Here is a 20,593-nt window from a genome sequence, read left to right on the forward strand (position 1 = left end):
AAAAACATGTTACTAAAAGGAAAGAAAACATGGATTTTCTCCTTACCCTGGAGACTTCTGGCATCCAGATAATGAGTTTTAAAAAACTAGGGTTAATGTACCTTTACCCCCCCAAAAAATAGTATATGCATGTTCTCTAAATTTAACCTATAAATTCATTATTTGACTTTTCTCAGTGTTGTGGTCACTATCCCCCCTTATTTCTTGTTATTCCTTAGCTAGAAAAAGCAACTTTCCCTCCTTTCTTTTACATAAATTTGAGTTGGCCTTAAGCCTTTTCACAAATCATTTTTCCTGATTAGGGTACCCTTGCCATCTACTCTGACAAACTATATCACTCCTCTTCTGCCTCATATATTTTTATGGTACTTTTTGTCCATAAATATCTGATTCAGACCTTGACTGAAGTAAAGAAAAATGCATTTCAAAGCTGAATCTAAAAACAAAAAACCTCTTCAGAGCACTGTGCATTCATTACAATATAATAAGCAAGAGTTCGTTAATATTATAACCTATTTTCTTCCAACTAATTTACATCCAGTTTTTTCATGTTTTCTTTTTTTTTTCACTCCTCTTTTTTACTAAAGTGTAAGTTCCTTTCATTAACTTTAACCACTAACTTGGGAAACTGTCAACACTTCATATTATGCCTGTTCTTCGGGGATGTGTAAGAAATCATCATTATTGCTTATTATGCAAACCCAGAGAGTCCCTGGCACATAGTATGTGCTCAATAACTATGTGGTGTCTTAAGGAGTTAACGTGACATTTGTAAAAGAAATACTGATTTGTAGTGCAAGAAAACCACATTTGAATTACTATCAGCTATAGTCCTTTCTTGTTTCAACAGGGAGGTACACGAATTGAGGACTTAATTTTTTAATTCTGGAAGGCAATTTTTTAATTCTGGAAGGCTCAACATTTTGTCTTAAAGAATCTATATATTGAACGTTAAGTATCCATATCTCTTTCTTAAGTACTTAAATCAAAAGTTAACCATCTCCAAGTTTTAGTCTGAAGCACTCTTTGTCTAGGAGCTAGGTATTGCTTTTTGCTCATCCAACTGGAGTCCAACTGCGGCCTTTTTCATTCAACCATCCCTTCCCAGCACGGCCCTCTTATCTCCCTGGGGTCCCATCCCCACTGTCCCTCTCACCTCAAAAACACACACAAACAAAACCGGAAACCACAATTCCGCCTGCTCCTGTGGAGACTCGACAACGCTCAAGTCGAGGCCACAAGACACGTTTTTAAGCACGCCGTTTCCCTCCTCTAACCACATTAGATTTCTTCCAGAGAATATTTTACTCTCACAGAATGCGTCCGTCGTCTCAGACCTGACAACCGTAGCGCCCTGCGGAGCAGCCGAGGGGAGACTACTAACACCGCCTTCTTACTTCCCGAAACTCCAGCGAAGACTTCCCAAGCTCGCTCTGTTGCCCAGAGGCCCCGCCCCCGCCCCCGCCCCACGTCCCTAGTGGTGCGGCACGCGCATGCCCGGTGCGCGCCGCCTGCCCCCGCCCGGCGCCCGCTCCTGCCTCTCCTCCCCTTGGGCCCCCTCGCGCGGCTGGCGGCTGGCTCGCTCCCGGGTCGCGGCCCGTGGGGACGTTCGCAGACGAGCGCACCTCCCCGCGCGGAAGAGCCCCGGCTGGGAGGCTCCGAGCGAGCGTCGATTGGTTGACGTGGTGCCTGCGCGTCGGGCCTGAGAAAGTCTGGGCGAGCGCGCAGAGTCGGCTCCTGTGGCGGTGCGGGGCGCGTCTCAGGTAAACGGGCAGGGTGGGACGTTTGGGCGACCGGAGAAAAGGAGTGGGTTGAGGCCAGACCTGGAATTTCCGGCCGTAGCCTCCTTGGAGAAGGGGCCGCGCAGAAACTGCACCCGGTGAAGGTTGGCCCCGTGCGGCCGGGAGTGATGGGGCTCCCTCGAAGGTCAGCATCGTGGGGTCCTCCGGTCTTCTTTCTGGGCATGATTTCGGCATCTTCCCCTGTTTCCTATTACAAGAGTTCTGCAGCTGCGCATATATTCAAGGGTGTAGGTTTTTGTTAGTTTGCTTTTCCTAAGAGGCAGTGAATTGGAGGGTTCAGGTCCTGGCTCAACCTATGATTGACTCTGCCCTTGAGAGTCACTCATTCGCTTTGTATTTCAGGTCTCACACTTATAAGTTTCGGCAAAGAATGTGTGCTTCTTTAGGCACGCTGAGCCATGCTGTACAAAGGTACTGTTAGAATTTTGGGGGGTTCACAATGTCTCTGGGCCCACATTTCGCTGACTGGAAGGTGACACCACCCGACAGTCATTTGTGAAGTACTTTAAGCTCCATGGATGAAAGGAACTGGATAAGCACAAGATAACAGCATTATTAGACAGGATGTCGTAGAAAGAAAAAACTTTCCACAAGAACAGGCTTTTTGAAAAGCTCCTTTGAACATTTTATGCAGATTAAATCACAGTGGTAGTAGACAAAGGTGAGCCAAAACAAAGGGCCAAACAAAACAACATTTTAAGGAGGGTTTTTTTGTTGTTGTTTTTTTTTTTCCTTACCCAGATAACTTTCACGATAACAAGTTACTGGCTTTTCAGAGTTTCTCCTTGGGATCTAGTGTGGAACTAACCTAAAATGACGGTTACATAAACGTGGGTATCCTGTGCAATAGTATACAAAGAGAATTAATTAAAACAAAGCTCCTTTCTATATAAGGTAACAGGAATTAAGATATCTCATTGGGGACAGGTAATGATGGCAAATCCGAAAAGTGAACGAGAGATGTACACAGTTTTCCTTCAGAGGCATAGAGTTTGTAGATATGTTTCTAGTGTGTTAATTATTAAAGCGTAATAGACACACAGAAAAGTGCATGAATCATAAGTGTACAGCTCATTGAATTTTCACAAAGTGTGCATATCCAAGAAAAAACATTACTTGCATCCTAGAAGCCTCACTTTGTGTCCCCTTTCCAAAGGTAACCGTTATCTCAATTTCTGACATCATCAATGAATTTACTTATTATTGACTTTATATAAATAGAATCATACAGTTTATAGTCCTTTGTGTCTCACTTTTGCTCAATATTATATTCATGAGATTTATACAAGTTATGTAGCAGTATTCCATCCATTTTTGGGGTATTACCAGTAGGACTGCTATGAACATTTTTTGTAAGTACTTTGGTGAACATATGTATACATTTCTGTTGGATGTATACCTACTGGTGAAATGGCTATATTATAGGATGCGCAAATATGTATTTCTGGTATACACTACCAAAAAGTTGTTCAAATTAGTTGTCAGTTAACACTCCTGTTATCAGTGTTTGAGAATTTTGGCTCCTGCACATGTTTGCAACATTTAGCATTGTCCTTTTCATTTTACCCATTCTGGTGGGTAGTGATATCACATTGGGGTTTTTCCCTAATTCCCGTAATGACTAATGATATTTAACACCTCTTCATATGTCTACGTATTGGCCATTTGGATATATCCATTGGCAGGGGTTATCAAATTTTCTGTAAAGGGCTGAATAGTTAGTATAGGCAGTCTTGCTTTGAAGAGTTTCAGTTAAAGCAGTCCTAGCTAGGACTGCCTGTATTTTAGGCTTTGCAGGCCATATACAGTCTCTGTTGTATTTTCTTTCTTCCTTCATTTCTTTTTGCCTGCCTGTTTGCTTGCTTCCCTGCCTACCTTCCCTCCTTTCCTCCCTCCCTCCCTTTCTGTTTTCTTTAACTTCCTTCCTTCCTTCCTTCATTTCATCCTTTGCTAACCACTACTATGTTGAAAAATGACTGTTCATAAATGACCATTTGATCTTCTGCTCATTGTTGGTGACATCATTAGATGGGGCTATGTTGGAAAAGTATAAATACATAATAGTACTAAGTAATGTGTGCTGTAGTGTTTTGGTGTTAAATTTCAAATCTCTAAACATACTTCCTTTGCTTTTTATCAGTTTTACCTTGAGATTAATTAGAGACCTGTTGGAGACTTCTCTAAATTGTTCTTATTGCTCCTACTATCTCCCATCCCTTTAAAGCTGACAAATAAAAAAGAGGTTAAGAAGCAAGAAAGGAAATACAACCCTTTGTTGATTTGCATAAAGGGCTAAGAAAGAGATGAATATGCAGGCAGTAGTCAACACTGAGTAAAAGTATAAAAAAGCATACCTACTTTTTGCAATACTTTGAGTTGGATATTGTCTTTTGAGCGGTTCCATCATGGGATGGCTTGGTTGAAATTTATATCTACCCAATTGAGTATGCTCATAATATAGGAAGTAACAGTCAATGGCTTGGGCCATGAAACTCAACTGTGGCACCCCTGCCCAAGTTGGAGGTACTCTCTTCCTTAAATGCCCCATTGGGCTGTCCAGTTCATCTTCTCTTACTTTTGGTCCCCTGCCTTTCACTCAGCACCAAAAGTAACAAAAAAACTTTTGAAAATATGTTAACATTTTTAGCTAACACTTTCTTTTTTTTAGATGGCTTATAGAAGTGAATTTAGGTATATACATAGATATATGCTAATACTAATGAGAGGCTTGGGGCAGTCTCCATCAATGTGATGTTTTCTTTGATATGGATGATCTTGCTTGATTGTTATGCAGACACAGATTTAAGATAACCACTGGGCCCCAGTTTCCACCACCAACCCACTAGGGTCATTAAGCCTTTCTTATATAGAAATTTTGGATCCAGTTATGCATTGATTTATGTGTGTATATATACACACACATATTTTGACTAATACAAATACCTTTCTGCTTTATAATTGCCACACACAACAGTTGTACTTATATGCAATGTTTTCACTGCACTATTTGCACCAGAGTTTTTTTTTTTTTTTTTTTTTTTTTGTGGTACTTGGACCTCTCACTGTTGTGGCCTCTGCCGTTGCGGAGCACAGGCTCCGGACGCGCAGGCTCAGCGTCTATGGCTCACGGGCTCAGCCGCTCCGCGGCATGTGGGATCTTCCCGGACCGGGGCACGAACCCGCGTCCCCTGCATCGGCAGGCGGACTCTCAACCACTGCGCCACCAGGGAAGCCCTGCACCAGAGTTTGAGTCATTACAAATTATTATGTCTGGTAAAGGGTTTATACTGGTGGAGGGGATTCTCTGACAAGTGAAAACCGCCTCCCACCCCTACCTGATATAGGAGCAAATAGGGTATTTATGTAGTAGAAATGTGTAATGATACTAGATCCTGAATGATGCTTCTGTGTTCATAAGGATATATCTGTCAGTTCAGTTGTTGTCATTAGCTTCCTCGAGTACCTGCTCCCATGGACATTGCCTTCATTGCGTGCATTGCCATTGTTGACCTCTGGGACTGTCCATTTTTCAGGATTCCAGTGGGGACAAACCTTGCCCTTTCTGGTTGCAGTTTCTATTTTTAGATACTTCATTTAAGTTATACTTAATTTTGCTTACTTTGTTTAAGGTGACTGTATTTCTCTGCTATGATCTATTATCTGTTGCTTTCATACTTTCCTTCCAGCAAACACCCTTATTACTAATATGTCCAGATACCTGGGACTGGGGATGAGCAGAGTGTAGTTCAGTTTCATCTCACATGCCACCTACAGAGATAGCTTTAGGGTTTGATGAGAGAGAAAGATATCTTGCACAACATTATCCAATTCTGGCTGCTCTTGTTAGTACTATTATTCTCTCTTCCTTTTGAATTTATTGGATTTTCAGACTTATAAAGAAAGGATAGTGTTGTTTTAGGGCATTAATTGCGAAGGGAATACGTTACAGTGCAAAGAGCACTGAGCATAAGAGCAGAATGAGTGTGGTTTACTACCTGTCTGTGTTAACCCTTCCTGCAACTCAGCTCTCTTTTGTAAAATGAGGCATTTTGACCAAGTATCTCTAACTTGGTAATCCTTTCCAAAAGACACAGTAGAGAAATACAGGATTTAGAATTTAAGCAACGCTTGAGGTCGTTTAGGCTGCCCTCTCAGTTTTTTTCAGTGAAAATATTAAGGCCTTGAGAGATTGTGTATAGTCCCATAGTTACTAGGATCCAATCCAGTTCTAACTTTTTATTCCAGTTGCTTTTTCCATTATGCTGCTTATGATAGGCAGCCTTCTAAGATAACCCTGTATCTGTGTAGTCAGTCTTGTGTAATCCCTTTCCCTTGACTGTAGACAAGACCTTGTATTAGAATATGGCGAAAGTGGTGGGATGTCACTTATGAGATTAGATTATAAAAGACTATAATTTCCTTTTTTCTGGCTTGCTCACTTTGATGAAGCCAGCTGCCATATCATGAGTTGACCTATAGATAGCCTCACCCGTCAAGGAATTGAGGGGAGCCTTTGGCCAGTAGCCTGTGCAGACCAACAACCCCTTAGGAACTGAATCCTGCCAACAACCACTGATGGAAGTTGGGAGATAGTGTCCGAGTTAAGCTATGAGATGGCTGTCGCCCTGGCTGACACTGTGGCCGCAACCTTGTGAGAGACTCTGAACTGAGAACCTAACTGAGCAACACCCAATTCCTCAGAAACTGTGAGATAACAAATGTGCATTGTTTTAAGCTGCTAAGTTTTGGGGTGGTTTATTAGGTAGCAATAGCTAACCAATAAAGTGCTCTTACTAATTTCAGAAAATTTTTAGTAAAAGGAATAATTCTCCTTGAAGTTTTTTATAAACATAGCTTCAGTATGTTTTTAGCATCTTCAACATATTTGAGGATATTATTTTTACCTTTGTGCAAAGAAAAATATTAACCATTTAAGTATTCTATGTTTGTTTTAACTTAATTTCTAGGTATTTGTTTTTCTCAAAAATGGCAACATAAAGAGATGATTACTTTGAAGGTTGGTTTGGTTTGGCGTTTCATTAAATTGGGTAATCATGGGACAAACTTACCATAGAACTGCTTTTGGCAATTGGTACGAGCACCTCTGATTCAGATATTGTCTGTATTGAAGGTCTTTTTAATTTAGATTTTATACTGCTTGGGATGTAGATAGCCAGGTAGTCTGCTCTTATTTATCTGTAGTTTTACATTAAGGTGATTTGAGTATGTATAGATATTATTTTGAGAATCGCCTTTAGTATCCCTTGATTTATAAGTTTTGGAAGCTACTAGAGTACAACAGGGATGATTTTACTGGAACCCTTGATCCTCAATCTTGTTTTATTTTTCTGTTGGAGCTTACCAACTTCTCATCTTCATAGTTATATCTTGAGGTTTTTGCTACTGTGGAACAAGTTTTGAAAAACTGAAAAAATAAATAAATGAGTATATAAATAAATAATATAGATCAGTTAACTTTTAAATATCTTTATTGTGAAATTCAATACATGTAAAAAAGAAGTATATAAATATATGTGGACAGTTCAATGAATAAAAAGTTAATACCCATGTAACTACCATCAGATATTTTCAATTGAATAATCATTGAAATGAGCTTTGTATCTGGCTTTTTAAAAAATGTTGTATGAGTATGACTCTGTGTGTGTGTGTGTATGTGTGATGTAACTTCTGCAGTTGATGGGTACAGTGCTTTATATGTGACTAGTAGGTGAAGTTTGTTAACACTTGTTAAAATCTTCTCTTTCCTTACTGATTGTGTGTGTGTGTGTGTGTGTGTGTATGTGCGCACACCTGTGCTTGATTGTCAGTTACTGACAGTTTACTATGTGTTAAATCTCGCTGTGTAATTTTGGGTTCTATTTCTCCCTAGGAGTTTTCTGTCAATTTTTGACTTATTTATTTTGAAGTCATGTTATTAGAAGTGTAGTCAACTTTCTAATTAGTCTATCTTCCTATGAATTGAACCTTTGTTCCATAAAGAAGTGTTCCTTTTTATCTCTAGTAATGCTGTTTGTTTTAATGTCTAATCTGATTTTTTAAAAACTATTTTGAAATAATTTTAGACTTCCTGAAAAGTTGCAAAAATAGTACAGATAGTTCCTGTAAACCTTTCTCCTTGTTTCTAATGTTAACACAATGTGTAATCATAGTACAATTATCAAAACCAAGAAATTAATATTGTTACAATACTAGTCACTATACATTTTATCAACAGTTTTCCCGTTACAGTAGTGTTCTTTTTCTGTTCTAGGACTCAATCCCGATCCCCCATTGTATTTAGTTGTCATGTTTCCTGAGTCTTCTCCAATCTGTGACCTCTTTCTGATTTTGGTATAGCTGTATCAGCCTTCTTTTGATTAATGTGTACATAGAATTGGATTTTTAAAAATCCAGTGGGACATCTTTATCTTAAAATTGGAGCATTTGGTAGTTGGATCATTTCTTCCATTCATATTTTGTATTATTCCATTTTTTACCCTCTTCTATTTCAGAAATTATACATGCTTTGTAATTCTTTCAGTGGCTATTGTAGAAACTGTAGAATCCTGGAATGAATGCTTTCAGACCTTTCTTTATGCATTTCCTTATGTGTATATATGTATCCAAACACACGGTTTTGGTTTGCTTGCTTTTTTATTTTCTTAATATAACGGTGGTCATACTGTATTATTTTACAACTACCTCTTTTCACTTATTAAGAAAATAATAAATGCATAACCATTATACACTCTTTTAAGCAACATAAATAAATAAAAAGTTGACAGCAAAACATTGCCCCAAATTCCATCACCCCAACGAAAATAACCTTCATTAAAAACCAGGTGTACAGCATTCTGTTTCTTTTCCTAAGAGTATTCAATTTAAAAAAATAAAAAAGCCTAGCCATAGGCACATGTTTGTGAAATTTCACAGCACCAAGAATAAAAAAAAAAAAGAAAGAAAGAAATCGGAAGGTTTCCAGAGAGAAAACCTAAAAAGAAAAAAGAATTGAATATATCAGCGTCTGTCTTCTTGACCAGCAGTATGGCTAGTTAACAATCAGTGAAGTATGGGAGTTAGAACAAAGATATTTTCACACCTGAAAAGCCTCAGAAGTTGTGCTCTAGCAAAATAGAGAAGTGAAAGAAAGACCTGGAGTGTAGGAAATAGTAAGTTCAACCCAGGAAAACAGTGAAATGATGTCCTAAGAAGGACAGTTATATAGCAGGCCTAGAGAGCAGATGGTCCAGATTTGAGAGAAGCCTCCTCAGGAAGGAGGTTTCCAGGAAAGAAAGAGGATTAAGAGACCTTATATCCTCTGGGGCTGTAGTTTTCTCTGTGGAAGGTTTTTAAATCTATGAATTCAATTTCTTTAATAGATGTAGGGCTATTCTGGCTATCTATTCTTACTGAGTTAGCTTTGGTAGATTGTATTTTTCAAGGAGTTTGTCAGATTTATAGGTGTGAAGTTATTTGTAATATTCCCTTTTTATCTTTTTAATGTCTATGGGATTGTTTTAATATCCTCCTCTTCTTCCTGATATTGGCAATATATGTCGTCTTTATTTTTATCTTGGTCAGTCTGGCCAAGAAGGTATCAATTTCATTGCTCTTTTCAAAGAACCAGCTTTTGGTTTCATTGATTTTTCTGTTTTCACATTTTCAGTTTCATTGATTTTTGCTCTTTACCAAAACATCCTTCTGTTTACTCCGAGTTTAATTTTCTCTTAATTTTGTATTTTTTTTTAGAGGCAGAAGCTTGAGTACTAATGAGAGGCTGTCCTCCTCCCCACCTTTTTAAAAAATTTTTATGGGAATACAGTTGATTTACAATGTTGTATTAGTTTTAGGCGTACAGCAAAGTAAATCAGTTATACATATACATATATCCACTCTTTTTTTTTTTTTAGATTCTTTTCCCATATAGGCCATTACAGAGTATTGAATAGAGTTCCCTGTGCTATACAGCAGGTTCTTACTAGTTATCTATTTTATATATAGTAGTGTGTATATGTCAGTTCCAATCTCCCAGTTTATCCCTACCCCCACTTATCCCCCCGTAACCATAAGTTTGTTTTCTACATCCATGACTCTCCTTCTGTTTTGTAAATAAGTTCATTTGTACTTTAAAAAATATATATTTATTTCTTTATTTATTTGGCTGCAACGGGTTTAGTTGCAGCACGTGGGATCTTCGTCACTGCATGCAGGTTCTTCAGTTGCGACATGTGGGATCTTTAGTTGCATGGTATGCGGGATCATTTACGTTGTGGCATGGGAACTCTTAGTTGCGGCACATAGGATCTAGTTCCCTGCCCAGGGATTGAACCTGGGCCCCCTGCATTGGAAGCGTGGAGTCTTAGCCACTGGACCACCAGGGAAGTCCCTTTTTTTTTAGATTCCACATGTAAGCGATATCATATGATACTTGTCTTTCTGTGTCTGACTTACTTCATTCAGTATGATAATCTCTAGGTCCATCCATGTTGCTGCAGATGGCATTATTTTGTTCTTTTTTATGGCTGAGTAATATTCCATTGTATATACGTACCACATCTTCTTTATCCATTCCTCTGTTAATGGACATTTAGGTTGCTTCCATGTCCTGGCTGTTGTAAATAGTGCTGCAGTGAACAGTGAGGTACATGCATCTTTTCGAATTATGGTTTTCTCCTCATATATGCCGAGGAGTGGGATTGCTGGGTCATATGATAGTTCTATTTTTAGTTTTTTAAGGAACCTACATACTGTCCTCTATAGTGGCTGCACCAATTTACATTCCCACCAACATTTGCAAATGAAGCAACTGACAAGGGATTAATCTCCAAAATATACAAACAACTCATGCAGCTCAATATCAAAAAAACAGATAACCCAATCAGAAAATGGGCAGAAGATCTAAATAGATATTTCTCCACAGAAGCCATATATATGGCCAAAAAGCACATGAAAAGATGCTCAACATCACTAAGTATTAGGGAAATGCAAGTGAAAACTACAGTGAGGTATCACGTCACACTGGTCAGAATGGCCATCATCAAAAAATCTATAAACAATAAATGCTGAAGAGGATGTGGAGAGAAGGGAACCCTCCTCTCTTTTTTAATACATGTGTTTTAATACTATAAATTCCTTCTAAGCACTGATCTAGCCATATCCCACAAATTTTTGTTATGTTGTGTTTCCATTTTTATACAGTTTGAAATATTTAAAAATTTCCCTTTACTCTTCCTTTTGAACCATGTGTTACTTAGAAGTGTTTGGGGATTCTTGAGATACCTTTTTGTTAATGATTTCTAGTTTATTTTGTGGTAAGATAACATCATTTGTATGATTTCAGTTCTTATCCATGTGTTGAGGTCTTTTTTTTTTTTTTTTTTTTTTTTTTTCTTTTTGCGGTATGCGGGCCTCTCACTGTTGTGGCCTCTCCCGTTGCGGAGCACAGGCTCCGGATGCGCAGGCTCAGCGGCCATGGCTCACGGGCCCAGCCGCTCCGCGGCATATGGGATCCTCCCAGACCGGGGCACGAACCCGTATCCCCTGCATCGGCAGGCGGACTCTCAACCACTGCGCCACCAGGGAGGCCCGAGGTCTTTTTTTATGGACCAGAATAGGGTCTTTTTTGGTAAATGTGCCATGTGTACTTGAAAAGATTGTGTATTCTCCTATGCTGGGTAGAGCTGTCTGTAAATATCAAATAGGTCAAGTTGGTTGATAATGCTGAGTCCTCTCTATCTTTGCTGATTTTCTGAGTACTTATTCTCTGAATTACTAAGAGAGGTATGGTGAAGTTTCCAGCTGTAATCAAAGATATGTCTGTTGTTCCTTTCATCAATTTTCGCCTCTTGTATTTTGACATTTTGTTGTGAAGTGCTTACATATTTAGGATTATTTATGTCTTGTAAGTGATTTAAACCCTTCAATGTCCTTAGTCTTGGTAATGTTTCTTGTTTCACTTTGTCTAATATTAATATAGTCACTTTGCTTTCTTTTGATTAGTATTTGCTTGTTTTTTTCACTGTGCTCTATGATCCTAAATAATATATAGTTAGGAAAGGGTAATTTGTAGGATATTTTCATTTTGTGTTGACAGGGTTCAGAACACGCTACCCCAAAATATGATACCTTGGCATATTGAGTATTTTAAAGCTGAAGGATTTTGAGAAACGGCAGGTGCAGGAAGGACTCTCAGACCTCCCCTTTCCTCACTGAAGCAGGTCATAAGACCCTCATGTGAGAGGTGCCCTCCCTCTATCTGGAGGAAAGGAACATCCTTATCTTCAAAGATGGAGGATACCAAAAGGAATCTGAACGAACAGGCCTTGCTAAGTTTTCACCAGTTTACTACCCTTGGCTCATACCCTTTTGTCCTATAACGTTTTTCCATGACTTTCCACTGTTCATCATAAACCTAGTGTAAAAATGCTCGGGCTTGTTTTCTTCACATCTGCATTTCCTTTTGAAGGCTCCCTGTGTCATGTAAAACTTATATTAAATAAACTTGTCTGCTTTTCTCTTGTTAATCTGTCTTTGTCAGTTTACTATTCAGGCCCAGCCAGGGATCCCAAGAGGATCAAGGAAAAGTTTTTCACCCCTACAGTGTGCATTTTGTTACTTATGTATTTATTTTAAATAATGTTTTGATTTTAGGAAGTAATGTCTTACCAAGTATGACCTAAGAGCATGTAATTTTATGTTAGGGTACAAGGATATAAGTGTTCATAACATAATTAGAAAAAAAATTTGCATTATTGCTCTACTTCTTGGACGGAATTTGAATGGTAATTTCTTACAGATACTATTTGTATTTGGGTGTTGAAATGCTGTTTTGCATTGTCTCAATCATATATATAAAACCTAAAGTTTTAAAAAATATTTAAATTCATTTTTTTTAATGGCGTTTTCTGAAGTATGGCAGACCTCTTCTTTAAGCAGCATGTCTTGAAACTAATTAGTAGTTTAATACTCTTATTATCTTTTAAATTTAATGTAAATTGAAGCTCTTTCCTTAATTTATGTCAAACAGCTTGTTACCAGCATGGAAGCTGCAGATATTGTGTGATATAGCTTAAGATCTCCCAAAGTAGAACATTTTATTCAGTGGCATGAGCTGGCACAGTGGGCAAGATTTTTCTAATTCATTTCGGTAGGTGAACTGTAACTTAGGAAGTTCATATACAAAAACTCATTGTCTTGAGTTTCCTTGTGATTCTTTACTGGTTAAGAAACTCACCTTAGGATTTCAGTGGCTTAGTTTCTATTGCCTTTATTTCTTGCAGGTGATTAATTTTCATTTTAGTTTAAATTAAAAACTTCATACCCATCTTTAAAATGCCTATAGTTTTGTTTGTTAGCCATTTTAGAAGTAAAATCTCATTTAAAATATTTTGTCACATGATTAATAGCTGGTTCTGGAAGCTTTTGGTCTACATGTAAATATGCCTTAAAAATTAGAGCAATTATTTTCTTCACTGAAGTTTTTTTGAATCAGTTTTCTTCTAAAACATGCTCTTAATTTTAGGAATTACTTTATGAAAAACAAAAGACTGTATTATTAGCCTGTCAGTGGATAAAAATTTAGACTACTCTTTAACATTGCCACATTTAATATTAATGAGATTTTTAAGAGCTGCCAAAACGATGTTCTTTCTAGTGATATTCATAACAGGAAACAATGATATTGCCATCCAATTGAATATTAAAAACCATTGAAGTGGTCTGAAGAAAAATGCTTATGATATAATATTGTGAAAAAAGTCAAGTATGTGTAGACATTGGTTGCACATATATAAATATGTAAAACAAAAGTGGCAAAGGAAGCACACTAAGATTTTAAGAGTATTTCATATTTTGGTGGTGAATGTAAGCGATGATCTTTTTTTCTTTCTTCCTACTTTTGTTTTAGTGTATTCTGGATTATTTTCTATGGGATATGGTCATTTGGGCACTGCCTAGAATTTCTATCTCTAATTTTTTTTTCTATCAGTGATTTCTGCCAAATCAAGAATCCAGCATCATTTGACATTACTATTGGATTTGCTCTGAGTTCTAATGATTATAGTTGATTGTAACGAGTATATTTGTTTTAAGAATATAAAGATTTTTAAGCCCTTTGAAATTTTCTAAATGAGTTGTGAAAATTTTTTAAAGTAATTATTTTAGAAAAATAATTATTTTTAAAAGTAAGTAATTATTTAGAAGTAAGTAATTATTTAGTAATTATTTAGAAGTAATTATTTATTCCCTTCTCTAGCATTTGTCTGGACTTTTTTTTTTTTGAAGCTGATTTTTGTGTGTTGTCCATATTCTCTTTATTTTATTTTACTTTATTTTTTTAATTAAAAAAAATTTTTTTGGCCATGCAGCGTGTCTTGTGGGCTTTTAGTTCCCTGATGGGGATGAACCTGGGCCCTCAGAAGTGAGAGTACAGAGTCCTAACCACTGGACTGCCAGGCAATTTCCTGGACTTCGTTTTTATTTTTTTATTTTGTCCATATTGTGTCTTCCCTACTGAATTTCGACTGTTTTCAGTTTCTCCGCAATGTACAAGAAACTTTGTCCAAATGTTTTGAGAGTTCATAAGGCTTTGACTGCTCCAGCCCCTTCACTTCAGGCCTTGTTGAGGACCTTTGCTTGCTGTGAACATAACTGCTGCTTATAGAGATTCTTGTGGCTCTCAGATACCTCTTTGCTCCCTGTTGTTCCCCTCTCCTCTTTCCTGCGCAGATGTTGGATATCATGCAGGTCTTATAGTTGTTGGTGTTGTATTTTTGTGTTTACCTAGTTTTGTGTTTGATATTTTGTTTATGGGTTTGTTTTTACTATCCTGGTCTCTCTGTCTGTTTTTGTGGAGATATTTGGGGACATTCACAAATTATGCAGCTTCTACCATGGTCTTCCCAGAATGTTCTTGGCTTTTGCACAAAGTTAAATTTATTCAATTTAAACGGTTGTCTTTTTTGAAGATATATTCTGCTAAAATGTTCTTTATTTTATAAAGTAATAGCCTATCAACAAGTTTTGTTTTGAAAATTTTACTAGTTTGTGAAATGTAAAATTTTTAGTCACCACTTATTTCCTCAGTTCCCTAGAACAGAAAAAAAAAGTGACTTGCCAAAGGCTACAGCATTAATAAGCATCAGTGTCTAAATATTCATTTTATGACTCTGCAATAATCAGCCCTAAAGTAGTTACAGGAAGTGACTGAATGAAAGTGAACTCTGGTTAGAAAGTGTTTTATCCTTCAGCTAATATGTGGCTATGCTGAGTTAGGATTCTCTTCTGAATAGTATGAGAAATAACTCTTCTAGGGAGAGTGGAGATATGCCTTTTGGCAGGCTCCTGATCATCAAGGACACAATATCCAGTTGATTCATGACTGTGATCCCTCTTTTATTTTAAATTTCTTCTGTAAGAGAGGCTAAAAACGTCTCTTAACATAGGTGGTATGAGAGCTGGAAAACTCACAAGACATATGTATTAGTTTCCTATTGCTGCTGCAACAGCTGTAACAAATCACCACAAATCTAGTGGCTAAAACAACACAAATTTATTATCTTACAGTTCTGGAGGTTAGAAATCTGAAATGATTCCCACTGTGCTAAAGTGATATTAGTAGGACTGTGTTCCTTTGTAGACTCTCTAAGGGAGGTTCTCTTTTCTTGTCTTTTCCTGCTTTAGAGGCAGTCTGCTTTTCAACTTTATGGTACATTTCCCCAAGGAGGTGATCAGTTAACATTTTATAGTCTATTCATGTTTTTGGTTCTTTGAACTTATTTAGTACAGTTTATTTCATTTAACCAGCACACAGCCACTGTCTACTATGTCTCCCCATATCTGGGGTTTGGAAATGGAGCTGAACAGGTATATCCAAGGTCTAAAAAATGAAATGTGTGTGAGAGGGAGAGTGAGTGTATTTTCAGAAGAGGCGATGGGGTGAGCTTGCAGTTAAAGAGTTTCAGGTACCATAGAATCACTGTTGACATTTGTTGGTACCTAATACAACACAAGTTTATTTCTCACCCATACAGAGCTTGGCTTAGAGATCAAGGTTCCTTCTGTATTGTGAGGCCACCATCTCAAATGTGGTTTTCCAGGTTGTTGCAGGAGGGGAAGAGAAGGCTAGAGGATCTCATAGAATATCTTTAAGGATGAGTTGTGAAATTGGCTTGTATCTCTTCTGCCTACACTGCTTTGGCTACAACTCGGTTACATGACCCAAATGTAAAGAAGACTAGGAAGGGACTTTTCTGGCAGCACAGTGGTAAAGAATCTGCCTGCCATTGCAGGGGACACGGGTTCAATCCCTGGTCCAGGAACATCCCACATGCTGTGGAGGAACTAAGTCCCTGCACCGCAACTACTGAACCCGCGCATCCTGGAGCCCGTGCTCCACCACAAGAGAAGCCACCACAAGGGGAAGCCCGTGCACCGCAATGAAGAGTAGCCCCCACTCGCTGCAATTAGAGGAAGCCCACACGCGGCAATGAAGACCCAACGGAGCGAAGAATAAATAAATAAAATAAATAAATAAATTTTAAAAAGGTGGCTAAGAAATGCAGTTTTCCTGTACATTCAGGAACAGGAATTGCTATGGTTTATAGTCCAACCAGTCTGGGGTTTGCAAGGGGAGAAGGTAAAAAATTAAATGATGGTTAGATCTTGTTATGAACTGAATGTTTATGTCTCCTCCAAATTCATATGTTGAAACCTTTGGTGTGCCAGGTGGGGACTTAGGAGGTAATTAGGATTCAATAGGTCATGAGGGCAGAACCCTCATGAATGGGATTAGTTCCCTTACAAGAGTCACTAGGGGGACTTCCCTGGTGGTCCAGTGGTTAGGAATTTGTCTTCCAGCACAGGCAACACGGGTTCAATCCCTGGTTGCAGGACTAAGATCCCACATTCTGCAGGGCAACCAAGCCCACCTGCCACAACTACTGAGCCCGTGCGCTCTAGAGCCCCCATGCCACAGCTAGAGAGCCCGTGTGCCACAGCTACTGAGCCCGCACCACAACTGCTAAGTCTGCATGCTCTGGAGCCCACGCACCGCAACGAAGACCCCACACGCGTACCACAACTAAGACGCAACACAGCCAAATGAATAATTAATTAATTTAAAAAAAAATTTCAGCTTATATCCTCCAAATGAGCTGACATTTTAAAAAAAAAATTGTTTTTAATTAAAAAAAAAAAGAGTCACTAGAGAGTTTGCTTCCCAGCTCTGCTCTCTGCCATGTGAGAGTACAATGAGAAGTTGGTAGTCTGAAGCACAAAAGAGGACTCTCACCAGAACTTGACCATGCTGGCACTCTTATCTCAGACTTCCAGCCTCTAGAACTGTGAGAAGTAAATTTCTGTTGTTTGTGAGCCATCCAGTCAGTGGTATTTTTGTTAGAGCAGCCCAAATGGATTAAGACAGATCTCATATCTTTTCCTCACCCAGTAGGATTTTTGCCCTGCCTTATTTTACCCCATGGCACTTGCAGCTTGGGTTATTGCTCTTGATTTCTGTGTTGGTGGGACAGACAAGAATTGTTCTAATGCAACATGGGGGAGGTTAGAGCCAGGCAAATTTTTCTCTCACCTCTTCTTTCTGCATAATCAGTGTCTGCTGTTCACCCAAGGCTATAGTCCTCCTCTTCCCCAGTCCTCTTTCAAAGCAGCTGACACATGGATTTCTTGAAGTTTTTGGTTGGTTCTTCAGGTCCGTGATTCCCTCTCACTTTTAAAGTTTCTCAAGGTTGATTTTGGGGGAGAGAGCCAGCAATCTTTATAGTTTACTGTCTTGACCCTTCCTAGTTTCTGAATAACTGGAAGCCTTCCTAATTTCTGAATAAAACATCCTTAGGAGGGACTTCCCTGGTGGCGCAGTGGTTAAGAATCCACTTGCCAATGCAGGGGACACGGGTTTGAGCCCTGGTCCAGGAAGATCCCACATGCTACGGAGCAACTAAGCCCGTATGCCACAACTACTGAGCCTGCGTGCCACAACTACTGAGCCCATGCATCACAACTACTGAGCCTGCACTCTAGAGCTCACAGGCCACAACTACAGAAGCCTGTGCGCCTAGAGCCTGTGTTTCACAACAAGAGAAGACACCACAATGAGGAGCCTGTGCACCGCAATGAAGAGTAGCCCCCGCTCGCCGCAACTAGAGAAAGCCCACGCACAGCAACGCAGCCAAAAATAAATAAATTTATAAAAAATCATCCTTAGGAAAAAACTCCAACCTTGTCTTAACTGAGAAGGAAACAGTTTCATTTTTTGTCCTTATAAATAGAGTAAACAATTTATTCCTTGCATCTAGGCAAGAGGGTAATTTTGATAAACCAGTAACTTTCTATGGAAAAGTTTATCAGATGATAGTGACCAAGGACAGCAGAAAACTTTGTGTTGGGTTATTTGTGGATATGATTCTTGTTTTAGCAAGTGGATTCTCTTTCTTCCAACTGTTGATACTATCCTTGCCCACCCCCTCAGGTCAGGTTGAAGATCTGAAATAATAATTTAAAAGCCCATTTATCAAAGCAAGTTCCTTGCTTCAAATTTTTAGTCTCTTATGATATCTAAAAGGTAGAAAAATTTAAAACAATTTGATTTGATAAAATAAGCACCCTGACCAATAAAGAAAAGTTGTAAGGTTGAAAATGTTATTAAAGTTCCCCCAAATAAGCCAACAGTTTCATAAAAAAGTCTTTATGTTGGATTGTTCATTTAAAATATATGTACTCTTCTGCTAGGTGCTGTGCTCAATAGGCACCAGAGATATGAATTAGTGTAGAATTAAATCCTTAAACATTATTAAAAGATTAAGGTTTGCTAACCCTATTATTCATATGAATTAACATCACAGAGTAGTGGACTAAGCAACAATTTTAATTAAATTGACAACATAAAGAGAAATACACTTAAATTCTATAATGAGTTTATACAGAAATGTGGAAATGAGTATTAGATTTGTAATTACTACTGGTTGTATACCTCTTCATGCCTGGTGCCTGATTTTAATCAGCTTTTATATTAAGTTAAATTTATATACATTGCATCATTATTCAGAAATAATTGAGTTTGATTTGAGTTTAGTTACATTAATGGTTAGAATGTTTTTATAGTTTTAAAATATGTGTATTTAAAGTAGTTATTAAAGGGGGAATTTTTCAGTGTCTTTAAAGGCTGCTGTAACATTTAAGTTTTGCATCAAAATTTTAAAAATATAAAAGTTTTTTATTATGTTATTTAATAGTTAAGAAAGGTCAAAAAAGTGTTTAGAAACCTTGCTTGTGTTTTGTCCGTATCTCCCTAGCTGTTTGTTATTATGACCTTAGGAACTTTGAAGAGCATTTTACATTAGTATTTGCCTACAGAATATTACTCCATACTTGTATGTTTGTGTAGTGACTTTTGTCACAATACACTTTTGTGCATCTTATTCTCTTCTTTAAAGGAACAGTGAGTTCTAAGTTTTTCCTTTGCCAAATCAATTGTTACTGTTCTTTGTTCCTACAGAAAAGTTCATTACAAGATATTGAGGAAATCCCGAATATTCATAAATATCACTGATCAAATGCAAAATGTTGGCTAGAATATTGATTAGGAAAAAACTTGTAATTACTTGTTATGAGTGAAAGGTGTGCTTTTTAAAAGTCAGTTTTGTTAGGTTTGCTGTGAAAGTAGTTAAAAGGACTGAAACAGAGGTGTTGGAAATGTTTGTCTATTTTTCCACTAGGTGGCGACGTATACTTGTTCTTTCTCTAGCAAACAAGGCCATTTATCTGATGAGGTAATACTAAGGTTAAACTTCTGTAACCCGTATATTAATAGAAATAAATAACTAAAGGTAAAATATAACTTTATTTCTTATATATAAAAATGTTATTTGCCAGTCATCTGTGGGGAATGTGTAATTTTGATTTTTTTGGTAGGATTGCTAATTCCGATGGTCTCTTAATGGCCAAAAATATTTTAAAAATTCAGTATACAGTTGAAATTATCTTAAATGGCTTCCACTTAATGATTTTGCAGAATAACTAAAGTTCTGCATTTCCTTTGGTATAAACATACCAACTGATGCCTGTGGTATGCTTAATGTTCAGGCTAGTATTGATCTCTTGTAGATGTTTCTGCTCCTACTAGTTCAGTTGATTTATTTACATACCAAGAATGACTTGTGTTTGTCCCCAAACCTGTTTACACCAGTTGTATCTGTGTCATATAATTTAAATCAATCTAGATGAGCTAATAGAAATATCTTTATAAAAAGTGTTCTTCTTGTGAAAGCTAAGGTGATGTTTAGCAACAGTCAGGTGAATGGCTAAAAAAATTTACTATCAAAGTAGGTGTGACAAAGCTGTGGAAAAAACCTAGATTATGCACTTGTTTATGAGGCAGAAAAATGCTTGGAATTCTGTTAATTCTGTACAAAAGGTGCTCTTATTTAACAGAGCGATTACACATGTACAAGTTTCACATTTTGATGCTTATAACTGAGAGATAACTCTCCACAAAATTTATGTTGAAGATGCTGAATGTCCTGGATGAAAGTTATTTAAAGTTAAAGCATTTACTTAAGTGCTTAGTAATTTAAAGTTTGTTTCTCTCTTAATATTACTTTCTTGCTATAGTTCATATGCTTGTTTTAACTGATTATTATTTAGAGGAAATCTAAATAAAAATTATTAGTAGAAAAAAATGTACTTAGGTAGAAGAAAATTAATACTTTATCAAAGGCTCCAGAAAGTTTAGCAAATAACATAGCCTTTTTCAGTCTTGTTGTTGAGTAAATGTAATG

At 37.6% G+C, this 20,593-nt stretch overlaps 2 protein-coding genes across 2 annotated transcripts in view; one reads left to right on the forward strand and one right to left on the reverse strand.

The window, feature by feature from the left end:
* The window catches only part of SLC25A21 (solute carrier family 25 member 21), a 528,472-nt gene extending 527,083 nt beyond the window's left edge, over nt 1–1,389 (reverse strand). Inside the window, exon 1 of the mRNA XM_081227232.1 lies at nt 1,338–1,389. The gene's annotated coding sequence lies outside the window, so the exon portion shown is untranslated. The remainder of the gene's footprint in view (nt 1–1,337) is intronic.
* Nucleotides 1,390–1,512: 123 nt separating this feature from the next.
* Nucleotides 1,513–20,593, forward strand: part of MIPOL1 (mirror-image polydactyly 1) — a 320,608-nt gene continuing 301,527 nt past the window's right edge. Inside the window, exon 1 of the mRNA XM_081227225.1 lies at nt 1,513–1,763. The gene's annotated coding sequence lies outside the window, so the exon portion shown is untranslated. The remainder of the gene's footprint in view (nt 1,764–20,593) is intronic.

The sequence above is a fragment of the Mesoplodon bidens genome (assembly GCF_964165515.1).
Source record: "Mesoplodon bidens genome assembly, chromosome: 3".
NCBI lineage: Eukaryota > Metazoa > Chordata > Mammalia > Artiodactyla > Ziphiidae > Mesoplodon > Mesoplodon bidens.